Genomic DNA, 18,972 nt, shown 5'->3' on the forward strand with positions numbered 1-18,972 from the left:
CTTTCTCTCCCCACTTCCGTATCATCTGATCCTCCTTTTGAGCTTCTTTAATTTTCTCCAAGAGAGTGGAAGTCACTTTAATGTTGTCAAAAATCACCTTATGGCTTCATTCTTTTCCTCAATAAAACCCAAAGTTACACACAAAACAAACTCATTTCGATAGCCATTCAATAGGCTCAAGGTAATACAAGTACAAAAATCAAGCTAACGACATGTGCGGAAATGAAGTCTAGCAAAAGACAGATTTGACGTGGTTTTGCGTAACGGACACAACTGAGGCTATGCTTATCGAATTGAGGTGTAACTTATACCGTTTCGAAGCTAAGGTAGAGAGCTACAACTTTGGTGAAGACCACCTAGTCTAATTTCCAGTGTAACCCAGTCAAATTCCCAATTCACAGAACCAAATTCCAACTAATAGACCAGTTAACCGTATTACCTTTAAATGGCCATATTTCAAGCTACCAAAGTCCGTTTAAGGTGTTCATGGAGGCGTTGAAAATCTAAAACAAAGTAATAAAACTTTCATGTTTTGACTAAAAGCTAGTTCAGTACGTATCAAGGTGAATAAATGCAACCAACTTAGTATACTGTTGGCAGTCAGGGTATTTTCATCTTTTCACAGGCTACGTTGCTCCGATTGAGCTGAAATTTTGTATACAACCATAAAATATCATTCTCTACAACTTTTATGTTTTGTGCTAAGCCTAATTCGGCCTCTAACATATCCAAACAGAAACGGGTAGAACTGAACCATAAGAAATCTCAATTCTGGAATTTTGTTATATGCAAGCTATAATTCATATTTTTACCTTAAATCTACCACTACTTCTCCTTTACAAGATTATATACCATATATACGCATCATATAACACCTAACCCACAAGAAACCCTAACTCAAAAATCATCCCTCTAATCATCAAAACCATTTGAAACAAACATCACAAGCACAATACTAACATTAATACCCAACTTAATCATGATTAATGGAGAAAGAAAGGTTGATCAACCGTTATACCTCAAGACAAGAGCTTGCTAGGATGATCCTTCACCTCTCCTTGAAATTTTTGGTTCCCTAGCTTCCCAAGCTTCCAAACTAGGGATTAATCGGTTTAGTTTTTCTTGGTTGCATTCAAAAGGTTGGATTCAAGGTAGAAGATTGAAAACTCTCCTCACTCTTTCCTCTCCTTGCTCTCAGCCAAAACAGAAAGAAAATGAGGGAAAATGGGCTGAAATAAGGGATAAGAAGGCAAGACAAGAGGTTGGACAAGGAACCGTAGATGGTTGACATTTGTCACCACCAAAGCCAACTAAAATTTTGTTTTCTTTTCCTTGCATTTTGGCCACATATTTCAGTTATATGGCTGAGGATGAGGGGGATATTTTGCAAAAATATCAAGGGTATGTGGTGGTAGGGAAGTGGTGGTCAAGTGGTGGGTTCAATCGGTAGTGATCGATACCCGTCGGTTCGAGCCATTTTTTCTTAAATCACGTATACTAGGATTTTTACCTTCTAATCACTAACTTATTATTATCACTTCAAATCATATAATATTTCCTCATCCAAAAGTCACTCTTACCTACCAAATTTGATCCTCATTCCGTACCAAATAATCACACTACGAAAAAATGTGAAAACCCTAATTCGCGCTAACTTAAAAACGAAAAGGGAAAACCTTTACTTTCATGTTCATTTGCACTTATTGTAGGGTGATTGAGTAGTAGGGTATCAACAGGTATTTTGGGAGGAAAACATCTAGTCACCGTATTATGAGTGACCAACTAGTATTCATAGGAGTACAAACCTAACAAACTATTTACAAGAATACCCTTACTAATTTATTATCTACAAGAATACTTATATTCTCTTAACACTCCCCCTCAAGTTGGAGCATATATATCATAAGCACCCAACTTGTTACAAATGTATTTCACCCTAGAGCCCCCTAAACTCTTGGTAAACACATCAGCCAATTGATCTACAGACGGTACATGAGATGTCTTGATGACTCCGTCAAGCAATTTCTCTCGAATGAAATGACAATCAACTTAAATATGTTTTGTCCTTTCATGAAACACTGGATTAGACGCAATATGAACAGCTGCCTGATTATCATACACTAAATTCATAGGCTGTTTATGCTCAAACCCAATTTCAAGTAACATGCTCTTCAACCAAACCAATCCACACACAGTGTGAGCCATAGCGCGGTATTCAGATTCTGCACTTGATCTGGAGACAAATGTTTGCTTCTTACTCTTCCACGACACTAAATTACCACCAACAAATGCACAATATCCTGTGGTCGATCTTCGATCTGAGACAGAACCAGCCCAATCTGCATCACTATTGTGACGCCCCGAAAGAATGAGTGTGAGAACCCGCAAATTTTTATATATTTTCGTGACATTATTTTGTTTACTCGTTTATAATTTTGTGCCTTTTTTCAATATATTAATTTCGTATACATTGTTTTTAAGTAAATATAGTTTTCAAATCATTTCCTTGATACAAGTTAGTCCACGTTAATTTGGAAGTATATTTGGACGTGGGACCCGCTTGTGCGGCAAATGCATTATATTTTTGACAACTTGTTGGAATTTTATATTAAGTGATATTATTTTACAAGGTGTTAAGAGATTTGTATTGGAGAGACAAAAAGATAAGTTTAAAACCTAAAGGTGACAAGTGTCACCATCCAATTCACTCTTGGACTTTGACCCTTATTTCTTACCTTTACTAAATACTAAAATTGACCCAAAATGTCATCTTCATTTGCTCATCTTGGCCGGCCATGGAGGAGAGAAAAGAGAGAGAGAGCTTCTTCAATTTTCCTTCATTTCTAGCTTGAATCTTGCAAACCTACCGGTTAAATTCCAAATTTCTCCACAAAAGTGAGTTGCTAAGCTAGTTTAAGGTGTTGAGTGGAGCCATTTGTGAAGAACAAGCTCTAGTTGTCTTGTTTCTTGGAGTTGCAAAGGTGAGGTGTTAAATATCTTCCCTCTCATGTTAATAATGATCAATTAAGGATTTTAAGCGGTAGAGCATGTCATTTTATGTATTATATCTTGATTTTGGTTGAATTTGGTGAAGTTTTATAATTATTGGAGATTTTTCTATTTTCATATGAATATGGTTATGTGGTCATGTATGATGATTGGAAATGATATTTAAGGAAGCTAGAAGGTGGAAAAAGTGGTTAATTGCAAGCAATTTCTGTTTTGGAAAGAAAATTGGAAAGTTAGGGTTTCATTGTTCTTCATTCTGCCTGGCACTGTAGCTCATAGTTAGAGGCCGAATTGGCCTTGGGTTAAAACATGAAAGTTGTAGGGAATGATATTTTAGAGATGCATGAAAAATTTCAGGTCAATTGGAGTAACGTAGCTTGTGAAAAGATGGAGTTACCCTTGCTACCCTGTTTCTACCCGAATTTGAGAATTGCTTCTGTACTGGGTTATTTTGGTTGGGAATTCTTCGGAATTAGTTGTTGAGGCCTTCTGATTAATTTTAGTACTGTTTCTTAGCTTTCGAATGGCTTTGGAATTACTGGATTTTTGACTTAGGTAGCCTGATTTATGATGTTTCCACCAAAATGCGATTTGTGAATCTGTTTTTGCGGTTCTGGTGTAGTATATTGCATTTTGACCTGGTTACACTCGAAACTGGACTGAGTGACCTTCTTCAACATTGTAGCCCTATCTCTTAGCTTCAAAACGGTGTATCTTTCACCACCATCCGATAATCGTAGTGTCAGTGGTACCAAAACCGCTAAACGATGCCAAAAACTATTTTCCGAGTTAGAGCTTAACTTTCATTTCCGGTCATTTTCCTAGCTAAATCTTGTATTTGAATGACTTTGAGCCTATTGAACAGCTGTTGTGATGAATTTATATTTCGTATGACTTTGGGATTGGCTGAGGAAATAATGAAGCCATGACGGCTGGAAAAGTAAGGAAATTAAGGGGATATGCTGTCCGATCCTTGAAAGCATTTGATGGTTTTGAGTTTGAGTTGAAGGGCTTGGATTTGGGCAAGGCAATGATATATGATGGATGGTTCCTGAGCCGTGGAGGTGAGTGACCCCAAACTGTTTTCAAAGCTACTTATGAACTGTTTCTTGCATTATTTACTCGACTGCATCTCATGCGTGCTTGCATGTGAATTCATGATATGATTTTGGCTTCAATGAGTTCTTGGGGAGTCTTGTGCTGGACACCAACGTCTCCACCACTGTTTATTTGGAGCAAATGGCTCTGGAGCTCAAAAATGGGCTCCCTCTTACTGTTTACTGTTACTGGATCTTTTGAGCGTTGGGTGTGTAAGTTCAATGATTTCACTGGCTCACGAGAGCAATAAACGTATATTTGATCTCGGAATCATGACATCATTGAAATATGTTACTGTGACATATATTAGATGACTGCTTTTACTGGTTACTCACTGAGCTTCTAGCTCACCCCAAAAATATTTTATTCCCCTCCACAGGGCTCATGGCGAAGGAAGGCTTATAGTACTTATTCTTGTGACTGGATGGCATATATCTTGTACCATTTGGATTTGGAATCATTTTATGTATAGTTGGGAATTGTTTCCGCTTCGCTTATGAATTGTAATTATTGGAGAATTTGATGTAATATTTGAGATTTATATTGTAATTTATTTGAGGACTATAGTGATCGACTGAGTCCCGGCGAGAACTGGGCAGGCGGTCCGCCGAACCCTTTGGTTCGCCTTAGGGGGAGGTGGGGCTGTCAAGGTGGATTGTAACGATCCCACATCGGCTAGGGAGGAAGTCCTGGGGCTGCTTTAATAGCCTGTAGTGGTCTCTCCCACCTGACCGAGGCCTTTTGGAGGGGTGCTGGGCTTCTTGACCTGCGGGTTTGGGCTCTTCACTTGTTGTGGGTATAACCCCACCTCCAGGAACAAAACCCACGGCCCAATGGGGTGGTTAACTGTGGGACAATATTGGTCAGGGACGTTAGAACTAAATCCTTCAATATCAGTGTGTCCATGATTTTGATATAGCAATCCTTTTCCAGGTGCACTCTTAAGATACCTGAAAATCCGTATAACAGCATCCCAATGACTAGTACGAGGGGTATCAAGAAATTGACTCACAACACTCATTGCAAACGAAATGTCAGGTCTCGTTACAGTGAGATAATTTAATTTACCTACAAGTCTTCAATATTGCCAAGGATCATCTAGTAATGTATCTTGATCTCCTACTAATTTCACATTAGAATCCATAGGAGTATCCACAGGTCGGCAACCTAACATCCCAACTTCACTCAGCATATCGAGTACATATTTTCTTTGACATAAATAAATCCCATATTTAGACCGACCTATCTCAATACCCAGAAAATACTGTAGATAACCTTAATCCTTTGTCTGAAAGTTTGCCTGCAAATTGGATTTAAGTTTCTTGATCCCCACAACATCATCACCTGCAATCACAATATCATCCACATAAACAACTAATAAAATTTTACCAGCATTAGAATGCCGATAAAATACAGAATGATCTACTCCACATCTTGTCAAACCGAATTCCATGACAACACTACTAAACCGGCCAAACCAGGCCCTCGGAGACTGTTTCAATCCATATAAGGATTTTTTCAAACGACAAACCAACCGCGAATTCTCCCTCTGAACAACAAATCTAGGAGATTGTTCCATATATACCTCTTCTTCCAAATCTCCATGCAGAAATGCATTTTTCACATCCAACTGATGCAATGGCCAATTGTAAGTTGCTGCCAAAGAGATAAGAAGACCAACCGAGGTAATCTTTGCAACAAGAGAAAATGTTTCTAAGTAGTCTACTCCATACACCCGAGTAAATCCTCTAACTACCAGACGAGCCTTCAATCTATCAATAGAACCATTAGGCTGCACTTTTATAGTATACACTCATTTACAACCAACAACAGGCTTACCTGATGGACGAGGGACAAGATCCCAAGTACCATTTTGTTCCAAAGCAGACATCTCTTCTTGCATAGCTAATCTCCAACCAGGATGATTAAGAGCATAGGTAATAGACTTAGGAATGGAGATAGAATCAAGGGAAGCAACAAAAGAAGAATATGACATAGAGAGACGAGAATAAGAAACAAAATTAGAAATAGGATGGGAAGTACAATATCTCTTACCTTTGCGTAAAGCAATAGGAAGATCTAACTCAGAGGAGGGCGTCATACCTGAATTTGAAGATTGAGAATTAATTGGTGAAGTGCGTGGCATATCAGGAACTTTCTCAACCATGGAACGACGAGAGTAAACTTGAAAATGAGGACGAGATAATTTAGCTATGGAATCCGGTGGACTAGATAACTCAGGTAATAAAGGGGAAGGGACTGGTAAAACAGGAGAAGAAAAAGAGGGACACTGGTCTAACTCACAAGGCATACTGTGTTTGATAAAATATGGAGTGGATTCAAAGAAAGTAATATCAGCACAAGTAAAAAATCGATTTAAAACTGGACTGTAACATCTATACCCTTTTTGCGCTCGTGCATATCCTAAGAAAATACACTTAATAGCACAAGAATCTAATTTATCCACCCCGAGAGTAAGCTGATGAACAAAGCACACACATCCAAAAATATGAGGAGGTAATTTAAACACAGGTTCATGAGAAAAAAAGAATGGAGTGAGGTAATTGACCTCCAAGAATATTAGATGGCATGCGATAAATTAAAAAACATGCAGTTAGAACTGCATCACTTCAAAATTGTTTGGGCACATTCATGTGCAACAACAGTGTTCGAGCAATTTCGATTAAATGTCCAATTTTTCTTTCAGCAACTCCATTCTGTTGTGGAGTGTGAGGACAAGAGGACTGATGAATAATACCAAACTTACTCATAAAGGTATTAAAAGGAGTGGAAAAATATTCTTTCGCATTATCACTGCGAAGTATACGTACCGGCATACCAAATTGATTCTTTATTTCTGCAACAAATGCACAAAAAATGGAATATAGTTCTGAACGATCTTTCATTAAATAAAGCCATGTAACTCTTGAAAAATCATCAACAAAGATTACAAAATATTTAAAACTTAACTTTGAAGTGACTCGACTAGGACCCCAAACATCAGAATGAACTAACAAAAAGGGTTCAGAAACCCGTTTATTGACTCTAGGAGCAAAAGAAACACAATGATGCTTTCCTAACTGACAAGACTCACATTCTAACGAAGATAATTGACTCAAAGTAGGAACCAACTTTTTCAAATTTTGTAAAGACGGATGACCTAAACGACAGTGAATTTCAAGAGGAGAAACAGTAGCAGGACATGCTATCGGACCATTGAAGTTGAGAAAGTAAAGACCATTATGCTCATGCCCTCCACCAATCGTCCTCTTTGTCTTCAAATCCTGAATGACAACAGAATCAGTAGAAAAAGTAACTGTACACTGTAGAAATTTAGTGAGCTTACTAACAGACATTAGATTAAAGGGCAAATTGGGTACATAAAGAACAGAAGACAGCGGAAGTGATGGATTAATTTCTACAGTTGTGACAGCCCCACCTTCCCCTAAGGCGAACCAAAGGGGTTAGCGGACTGCCTGCCCAACTCTCGCCAGGACTAACGGTGCAGTTTAGAGCGATCTATTGCGTTCCGGAACTTATAACGCGCGTAAATGAGTCAAAATGGCAAAATAACCCAAAATAAAAAAAATGAAATCCGGAGTCGGTCATGAATAGTAACCGACCCGTCAGAATCCAACCAAATAGCGAGCAAACATTCATATCTTGAACTTGAGCAATTACAATCCAAAGTGACATACAAAAGTTCTCAAAAGTTAATATATACACGGTTTGCCAACTTGAAAGTGAAAACGGCCCTAAAGATACATTTAGGGCTTCACTTCATATACAAAACAAAAAAAAGATATACATCTAGTTCATTCGGCAACCATCTATCAAGATTCATTCCAAAAAGAGTCATATTCCTGTAAGGAAAATAAAAGGAACGGTGTGAGCTAATTGCCCAGTGAGATACTATCACTTACGCACCCAAGTGCATATAAGCATCAAGCTTTCATTCAATATAGTAAAAATAAGCAAAGGCACACGTCAAATATGATGATAAAAGGATACGGATGGCTCTCAAGAGCCCTTTCCTCGTTTGCATTTCTTGATCGGACGTCATTGACTCTCCGTCAATGTTCAAAAGTACCAACCGTAGACTCCACTTTACTTCCACTCCTTCCACCTAACATACCCCTACCGGGCCCAAAATCCAAACACGTGTACTTTGGTATTACTCGAGTAAACCGGAATCGAGAGTCTCTCATACTACAAGATTCCAAAACATTTCCCCAAGGCACATCAATTGGAACGACCAAGCCCTCGCCGGCTCGATTCAATCAACTACCAATGGGGTTGAGCTCATTGATAACAATTGTAGTTGTTGGATACTCGTCCAAACAACACCAAGTCATGTATTTTCATTTCAAGTAACACTTCGTGTAACATTTCAATCACATGATAGCAAGGATATAAGGCACATAGTGAGAGTGATAAAGTAAACTTTTACTTCAAGCAATTAACATTCAAAGCACCAAGTTCAAGTATCAAAGCCATATATTAACATACAAGTGAGTAGTACACTCACCAAGCTCGCAAATGTGGTTTCATGCACTTCCGTCAAAAGAACGTTGTGCACCACGGTCACCCCCTAAAACATGCAAACAAATACAATGAGACTCGATAACGAGTCATAAACCAAGGCCAAACATGACCCCAATAGGATTCCATAAGCATATACAAACATTAAAGGAAACCAGAAAATTCGGAAATGCAATTAGCTTTGGCCCTGAAAAAATAGTTTTTGTCCTCGTTTTACGGTAATGGCACCAATTTCACTACGATTATCGGATGAAGGTGTACGACCCACCGATTCGAAGCTAAAAGACAGGGCTACAACATCACAGAAGGTCACTCAACCCAGTTTTGAGTGCAAACAAGTTAAAAATGCAAGATACTACATCAAAACCGTAAAAACAGATTCCCAAAACGCATTCTAGCGGAAACATCATCACTCAGGCTCTCCAAGTCTAAATCCAGAAATTCTAAAACCAGCTGAAATCTAAGAAACAGGACTAAATTTCATCAGAAGGCCTCAACAACCAATTCGGAAGCAATTCCAGCCAAAACAACCAATTACAGGCGCAATTCTTACATTCGGGTAAAACCAGAACAGCAATAGTAATTTCGACTGTTCTCATTCTACACTACTCCGATTGACCTGAAATTTTTTAGGAACCTCTAAAATGTCATTCTGTACAACTTTCATGTTTTAAGGCAAGGCCATTTTGGCCTCTAACTAGTAGCTAAAATTTCGGGCAGAATGCTCCCACAAGAACCCTAATTTTCTGAAATTTCTTCCAAACCAGAAATTGGTTGCAATTAATCACTTTTTCCACCTCCTAAAGTCATTATATACCATTTCTAATCATCACAGATAGCCACACAATCATGCTTATATTAAAACAGAAAAATCCCCAAAAATAATAAAACTTCATCACTTCAACCACAAATCAAGAAATAATCCATAAACTTGCATCTCATACTACCACTAAGCATGATTTAAGCATCAATTAAGGGAGGCGGGTGGTTCTTGACAACTTACCTTAAAAACAAGAGAGAGAGAGCAAGAGGTCCTCCTAGCTTTCCAAATCACACCACCAAACAACTTACTAACACTAATTGAAGAGGTTTTATGGAGTAAGTTCAAGTTTCAATGGTTGGTTTTGATGATTTGGAGCAAAATGGAAGCAAAACTTGAAGAGTTTCTTCCTTTCTTTTTGAGAGAGAGGCCGGCCAACAAGGGAGAAGAAATGAAGAATTTTTGGTTGTTTTTTGATTTAATTAGTCAATTGGTAAGACCATGAATAGTGGTCTTAAGGTATGAAGCAATCACTTGGTGACACTTGTCACCTTTTATTAAATACCTACCTAACTTGTCTCTCTCATATCAATCCAAATTGCAACCTCTACTTATCTCTTAACACCCGGTAAATTAATTCCAGTATCCAAAACTTAACCTAGTTGGCCGAATTTTTCCGAACTTTTCGCACTAGTGGGTCCCACGTCCGGTATACGCTCTTAATTTCTCAAAACCTATTCGATACTAGAAAAAGCATCTAAAAATTATATCTGCTCCTTAAAATTATCTAGAAATTTTCCTACTCACGAAAATGCAGAAAACAAGCCATGAAAAATAATAAAACCTAGAAAATGGAAAATTACGGGTTCTCACACTCTCTCCCCCTTAAAAGAATTTCGCCCTCGAAATTTCTCACCTTAACTCACGAAAAGGTTAGGGTATTTCTTTCACATCTCCTCTTCCACTTCCCAGGTAGCCTCCTCTACCCCATGGTTTCTCCACAGTATCTTCACCAATGGAATCTGCTTGTTTCTTAGCTCTTTGACCTTCCGGTCAAGCACTTGGACAGGTTTTTCTTCGTAAGCAAGCGATTCGTCCACGTCTATCTCCTCTGGTTGTAAGATATGGGATGGTTCGGGATAGTATTTCTTGAGCATTGAGACATGAAATACGTCGTGGATTCTCGAGAGACTTGACGGCAGTTCTAGTCTATACGCTACCGCACCTATCCTCTGCAAGATCTTGTAAGGTCCGACAAACCTAGGTTGAAGCTTATTTCCTTTGCCTGTCGTGACACTCCGTAAAGGGGTGACTTTAAGAAATACATGGTCTCCAACCTCGAACTCCAAATCTTTCCTTCTATTGTCTGCGTAGCTCTTTTGTCGGCTTTGAGCTGTTTGGAGTCGTTGCCGTATCAACTTGACCTTTTCTCGAGCTTCCTCCATCCAAGGAATAGTGGTTGGATCTAATGCCTTCCTCTCGCCAACTTCATCCCAGTAAATTGGTGATCGGCATTTTCATCCATATAGTGCTTCATATGGAGCCATTTGAATCGACGAATGGTAGCTATTGTTGTATGCAAACTCTACTAAGGTCATGTGTTGACCCCAGTTGCCTCCAAAATCCAGAATGCAAGTTCGTAGCATGTCCTCGAGAGTTTGAATGGTTCGCTCCGATTGTCCATCCGTCTGAGGGTGATAGGTCGTACTTAGATTCAGTTTAGTCCCTAGAGTCTCCTGGAACTTTTGCCAAAACCGAGATACGAAACGTGGATCTCGATCGGAGACGATGCTCACCGGAACACCGTGCAGCTTTACAATCTCGTCCATGTACAGTTGAGCCAACTTATCCATGGAATACTTCATGTTCACCGGTAAGAAATGGGCCGACTCGGTTAATCGATCGACGATCACCCAAACGGCATCGTGTCCTCGTTGCGTTCACGGCAAACCTGAAACGAAATCCATGGTGATGTTTTCCCACTTCCATTCGGGTATCTCAAGGGGTTGTAACAAGCCCGATGGTTTTTGATGCTCTGCTTTCACTTGTTGACATATGAGACATTTTTGCACGTACAGAGCAATTTCCTTCTTCATATTGTCCCACCAATAATTTCCTTTCAGGTCTTGATACATCTTACTACTACCCGGATGGATTGTATACTTGGATCGATGAGCTTCCTCTAGAATCTCCGTTTTCAACGATTCATCCTTCGGCACCACTATTCGGTTTCGGTATTTTAAAATACCTTCAGGACCAAAATTGAAATCAGTGGTTTCTCCTTTTTCCACTTTCTCTCCCCACTTCCGTATCATCTGATCCTCCTTTTGAGTTTCTTTAATTTTCTCCAAGAGAGTGGAAGTCACTTTAATGTTGCCAAAAATCACCTTATGGCTCCCAGGGCAGGGTTTCCATTCACACACAGAGTCTAACAATTCCCACTCTTTGATCATTAGACTCGCGACCTGAGCTTTGCGACTTAGGGCATCGGCCACCACGTTTACTTTTCCCGGATGGTAGTTGATGGTACAGTCGTAATCCTCCAGAAATTCCATCCACCATCACTGCCTCATGTTTAATTCCTTCTGTGAGAAAAGATACCTCAGGCTTTTCTGATCGGAGTAAACCTCGAAAGTTACTCCATATAAGTAGTGCTTCCACTTCTTCCGAGCAAAAACAACTGCAGCTAGCTCCAGATCGTGGGTCGGGTAATTTTACTCGTGGGGTTTTAACTTCCTCGAGGCAAAAGAGATCACATTTCGGTTTTGCATTAGTACACAACCCAGACCTTCTCGTGACGCGTCAGTATACACAACAAACCCGTCACCTCCATTTGGCAAGACGAGAACTGGGGCCATGGTCAATCTCTTCTTTAATTCTTGAAAACTTGTCTCACTCCGGGCGTTCCATAAGAACCGACCATGTTTCTTCGTTAAATCGGTTAGAGGACCGGCTAGTTTGGAGAAGTCCTTGATAAAACGCCGGTAATATCTAGCTAGTCCTAGAAAGCTGCGGACCTCTGTGGGAGTTTCTGGCCTCTTCCAATTAGTCACAGCCTCTACTTTCGCCGGGTCAACTGAAATACCCTCTTGAGAAATTACGTGCCCCAGAAAAGCAATTTTCTCCAGCCAAAATTCGCACTTGCTGAACTTGGCATACAGTTGATGGTCTCTCAGGGTTTGCAAGACAGTCTCCAAGTGTTGCTCATGTTCTTTACGGGTCTTGGAATAGACCAGGATGTCATCGATGAAGACCACTACAAATCGATCCAGGTAGGACTTAAAAACCCTATGCATTAGGTCCATGAAGGCGGCAGGAGCATTGGTTAGTCCAAAGGCCATCACTGCGAACTCGTAATGCCCATATCTCGAGTTGAAGGCGGTCTTCGGAATATCCTCCTTCCTGATTAGTAACTGGTAGTACCCTTGGCGGAGGTCCAGTTTCGAGAAGACTACCGCTCCTTGCAACTGATCAAATAACTCATCGATATGGGGTAGTGGATACTTATTTTTAATTGTAATATTATTCAGGCCCCGATAATCAATACACATCCTCAAACCACCATCTTTTTTCTTCACAAACAGTACAGGAGCTCCCCAAGAAGACCCACTCTCTTGAATGAATCCCCGCTCCAGAAGGTCCTGTAATTGCCACTTTAGCTCCTTGAGCTCGGCAGGAGCCATTCGGTATGGTGTTTTTGAGATAGGTGAGGATCCCGGTAGCAGGTCTATTTTGAATTCAATTTCTCTTTCCGGAGGTAAGGCTACTAATTCATCAGGAAACACGTCTGGAAATTCCTTCACTATGGGCACATCCTCCACTTTCAACTTATCTGTGGGGGTGTTAATAAAAAAGGCCAAAAATCCTTGTGCCCCTCTACTTAGCAATTTCCTAGCTCGAATGCCCGAAATCAAAGCAGATGAGGCTAACATACCCCTTATATCCAATCTTATGGTTGCCTCACCAGGGATACGGAATTCCACCACTTTCGTTTTACAATCCAGTTGGGCATTATACTTGGATAGCCAGTCCATACCCTATATCACATCATACCCCTTAATGACCAAACTTATCAAGTCCCCTAGAAATTTCCTTTCTCCTACCCACACTTCACAATTCCTATAAACCATACTAGTAACCAACCGTTGATTCCCCGTAGGGGTACTAACTTCTAGGTTGTATGGTAAGCTAGCAGGTTTTATATCGATGCCACACATGAAATCAGGGTTAACAAAGGAATGGGTGGCACCAGGATCAATTAAAACTTTGGCAAAATGGTGGAAAATAGGGGTCGTACCTTCTACGACCTCTGAGGGATTTGGGACCTGTCAAGGTTCTAAGGAATAGACTCGAGCTGGCACTTTGGGTTTCGCCTCATTCCCCTTATTCGGTCCCGTATTGGTCTTTGGCGTGGTTTGAGTTCCCCTTCCGTCTTGCGTTATGAGTGGGCAGGTAGCAAGCTAGTGGTCTGCGCTTCCGTAACGCAGACATTTACCTCCCTTCTTCCAGCAATTGTCTTCAGAGTGATTCGGCTTTCCGCAGTACCCGCAAGGTCCACGAGACGCCGAACCTGAGCCCTTCTGGAAGTTTCCACCTTGGCCTCTCCCGGCTGGGCCGCCCCTAGACTGAGCCCCTCTGCCGGAACCTGACTGTCGCCCACCTCCAGCTCCGCATCCAAACTTGGAGGGAGTACCTTTGTCCCCTTGTCCGGAGCTGCTTCCAGGGAAGCCTCACTTCTTAGCCTGGAAGTTCCGGACTTGCAATCGAGCACTCTCTACCCTTTGGGCCTTATCTACGGCCTCGCTAAAAGCATTAATTTGAGCCACTGCGAGGTCCTTTTGGATTTCGACGTTCAAGCCCTGGATGAAACGCCTGATTCGCCGTTGCTCTGTCATAATCAGCTCAGGCGCAAATTTGGACAAACGGGTGAACTGGCTCTCGTATTCCGCCACCGATTGAGTTCCTTGGCGGAGTCGGATGAACTCGTCTTCCTTCCTCTCCTGAACTAGAGGAGGGAAGAATTTCGCATTGAATTCCCTAATAAAATTCACCCAAGTCCTGGGCATTTGCTCCCGTTCCCATTTTTGGCGTATCACGTTCCACCAGGAACGGGCCGCCCCTTCTAACTGGAATACGGCAAAAGTCACCTGCCGTTCATCGGTGTAATGCAAAGCTGCAAAAATATCAACCATTTTCTCGAGCCATCACTCGGCAACATCTGGATCAGGTCCCCCAATAAACTTGGGTGGAGCAAACTTTTGAAAGCGTTCGAGAGCTCTGTCTTCGCTCTCGACATGATTGCCAGGGTTTCCAGGATTAGGGTTTGGATTCTGGCCTTGTTGTTGCACTACTTGTGCTAGCAGATTAGTCATTTGCTGCATAGCGGCAGCGATTTGCACATTGGGGTCAGGGTTAGGTCCAGTAGAGGTTTCCCCAGTACCCCTATCCGGTGTGGGTTGTCTATTTCCGCGCCCACGTCCCCGGCCACTACGTGTTCCTTCCATAACTTTACTTAGTCTAGGCAATGGTACTAAACCAATATAAAACAATGCATGTAAGTAAACTCAAAGCTTTTCCAAACAAATATATACATTCCAAACAAGGCAAACAACACACATATACACAAGCAGTCAAGTCAAGTTCAGTCAAGTCAAGTACAAGCATGGACAATCCCCAAGGGAATGGCCGCATCAAAAGAAATATACACGTAGCTAATCTCGCCGTACAAAACGATTAGCTAAGGCCCTTCTCTCTAACCGCCCTATATACAAAACCAACACTATCCAAACAACTCTAGGAGTCATAACCTAGACCGATGACGAGCTATGAGACCCACCCGATAGAGTGGATCCAACCCCAGCCTCAGGACCTGCGCATGAGTCCTCGTCACTCACGCCCTCAACCACGTCAGCGCAAAGATTCAGGATCGATGCAGCTCGAACCTTCACCTTGCGAGCTCGCTTACTCTCGCGCTCTTGGACCTCCTTCAGCTGAGCGCAGAGGTCATCTACCCTATCCTCTGCATCAAGTACGTCGTACTTCAGGCCCTCAACGCGCTCGGCCTGTCTCTCATTGGCCGCCCTAAGTTGGATCACCTCGGCCTCCAGTCGAGCATTCTCTCCGGCCAACTCCTTACGCTCCTTGTCCAGAGCAAACACCAGAGCGTTAGGATAGGCATACTTATGTTTACACTCACAGCGTCGGAGGCGATTAGACGGACTCCAACGTACGACGGCACCTCCTGGCCGTATCTGGTACGGGATCACCGGGAGCGCTAAACGAGGTCGCTCGCCTGCAGGGTCACCACTCGGTCCACTAGATCCGTCCATCCTACACCAAAAGCAATTAAACATAAATAATCTTAAAGGCCATAAACAATAAACCCTCAAATCAAGCATTCCTCTAACACCCAGGCTAATTCAAACCAAGACTCTGATACCACCTGTGACAGCCCCACCTTCCCCTAAGGCGAACCAAAGGGGTTAGCGGACTGCCTGCCCAGCTCTCGCCAGGACTAACGGTGCAGTTTAGAGCGATCTATTGCGTTCCGGAACTTATAACGCGCGTAAACGAGTCAAAATGGCAAAATAACCCAAAATAAAAAAAATGAAATCCGGAGTCGGTCATGAATAGTAACCGACCCGTCAGAATCCAACCAAATAGCAAGCAAACATTCACATCTTGAACTTGAGCAATTACAATCCAAAGTGACATACAAAAGTTCTCAAAAGTTAATATATACACGGTTTGCCAACTTGAAAGTGAAAACGGCCCTAAAGATACATTTAGGGTTTCACTTCATATACAAAACAAAAAAAAGATATACATCTAGTTCATTCGGCAACCATCTATCAAGATTCATTCCAAAAAGAGTCATATTCCTGTAAGGAAAACAAAAGGAACGGTGTGAGCTAATTGCCCAGTGAGATACTATCACTTACGCACCCAAGTGCATATAAGCATCAAGCTTTCATTCAATATAGTAAAAATAAGCAAAGGCACACGTCAAATATGATGATAAAAGGATACGGATGGCTCTCAAGAGCCCTTTCCTCGTTTGCATTTCTTGATCGGACGTCATTGACTCTCCGTCAATGTTCAAAAGTACCAACCGTAGACTCCACTTTACTTCCACTCCTTCCACCTAACATACCCCTACCGGGCCCGAAATCCAAACACGTGCACTTTGGTATTACTCGAGTAAACCGGAATCGAGAGTCTCTCATACTACAAGATTCCAAAACATTTCCCCAAGGCACATCAATTGGCACGACCAAGCCCTCGTCGGCTCGATTCAATCAACTACCAATGGGGTTGAGTTCATTGATAACAATTGTAGTTGTTGGATACTCGTCCAAATGACACCAAGTCATGTATTTTCATTTCAAGTAACACTTCGTGTAACATTTCAATCACATGATAGCAAGCATATAAGGCACATAGTGAGAGTGATAAAGTACACTTTCACTTCAAGCAATTAACATTCAAAGCACCAAGTTCAAGTATCAAAGCCATATATTAACATACAAGTGAGTAGTACACTCACCAAGCTCGCAAATGTGGTTTCATGCACTTCCGTCAAAAGAACGTTGTGCACCACGGTCACGCCCTAAAACATGCAAACAAATACAATGAGACTCGATAAAGAGTTTCTTCCTTTCTTTTTGAGAGAGAGGGCCGACCAACAAGGGAGAAGAAATGAAGAATTTTTGGTTGTTTTTTGATTTAATTAGTCAATTGGTAAGACCATGAATAGTGGTCTTAAGGTATGAAGCAATCACATGGTGACACTTGTCACCTTTTATTAAATACCTACCTAACTTGTCTCTCTCATATCAATCCAAATTGCAATCTCTACTTATCTCTTAACACCCGGTAAATTAATTCCAGCATCCAAAACTTAACCTAGTTGGCCGAATTTTTCTGAACTTTTCGCACTAGTGGGTCCCACGTCCGGTATACGCTCTTAATTTCTCAAAACCTATTCGATACTAGAAAAAGCATCTAAAAATTATATCTGCTCCTTAAAATTATCTAGAAATTTTCCTACTCACGAAAATGCAGAAAACAAGCCATGAAAAATAATAAAACCTAGAAAATGGAAAATTACGGGTTCTCACAACAGTGCCTAGTCCTTTAACTTTATGTAGACACCAAATTTTTAGTGTAGCTTTATTTACTATTATTTTTACTATTCTTTATGTTAGTTTTTATTTACTTTTAGTCTTTTATTTTTATTTTTAAATCATTTAGCATAGAATTTGTCGGAAAAAAGAAAATCATTCACAAAATTATGCTTTAGTTATTTTAGATTCAAGTTCATTGTTATTTAATTAAAAAAAAAGGGAAAAAGGAAAATCAACACAAAAAAAAAGGAGAAAATTTAGCATTTCATTTTTATCTTTTTATGCCTAGTTTCACTCTTTTTATTCAATTTTACTTAAGTTGTTGTTTCTTCATATTTTGTTCATTATTATTTAACTAAAAAAAAAGGGGGAACAAGCTCACAAACCTTGAGAAGCATAGGATCCTAGCCCTTTCTTCATGTTACAAGTTAAGCAGAAAAATGCACGGAAAAATTACAGAAGTAAAAATATAGCTTAGCCCATTTCATTTTCCGCCGTTTTCCCATTGTTTTTCCTTTACCCTTGGATTACCTTGACTTCATCCTACCTGGCTCTCATCTGGAATGAAGAGTGATCGGATGGTCATAGAAAAGTGGCAAAATGAGATTTATCAAGGGCCGTGAAGATCAGGGTTTGGGGGATATAAAGAGAGAGAGCTACGGGCTGAAAGAATGAGGGAGAAAAAGGAGGAATGGCTGGGGTTTTAGGGGAAAAGGAAAAACAGCGTGAGGAAGTGAGAGAGAGACCAAAAGGGAGAGAGCGAGAGAGGTAGGCAGCTGAGAGTTCTTCGGCCGAGAGAAAAAGTTTGGCGGCTGGGAGAGGGAGAAAGCTACGGGCAAGGTGGTAAAAGGCTGGAAAATAGTGGAGGGGTTGAGGGACAAACGACCGCCACCATCGCACTACAATCCACCACCATCGCCGACAACCAACTCAAGGGAGGTACCCTCTATCCCTTATTTTTACTTTATTTGACCCTATGCGTACTTATGTGATTTATGTGTTTAATTGCATGCCTTTTGAATATTTTCATTTTATTTATTTATTTATTCGCTTTAGTCGTCTTAATTTCATATATTTATTTTAGTTCATTTTGATTATTTAAAAGGCATTTAAATGCCAAGTTGTAATAGTTAGGTTTATTTTATTTATTTTCATTTCCCCCGTTAGATTGTAGTAGGCCCCCCCTCGAATGTAATAGCTAGGGTTTCATTCGCTTTCTTTTCACTTGTGTGATTTGCATGCTTACGTGCTATGTGTTACCGCTTTCTTAGGGCCTTGTATCTAGATATCATGACTATGTGTTATGTGTTTATGTGATATTATGTGTTTACTCGCTTTATTATGTTTTTATGAGATTATAATTAATGTGTGGCGTTATCACACTAGTCCAACGCTAGTTGTGGCCCCCTTTCTCGAATCCACACTAGTTCAATGCTA

Source organism: Coffea eugenioides, chromosome 4 (genome assembly GCF_003713205.1).
Source record: "Coffea eugenioides isolate CCC68of chromosome 4, Ceug_1.0, whole genome shotgun sequence".
In the NCBI taxonomy this organism is placed as follows: domain Eukaryota; kingdom Viridiplantae; phylum Streptophyta; class Magnoliopsida; order Gentianales; family Rubiaceae; genus Coffea; species Coffea eugenioides.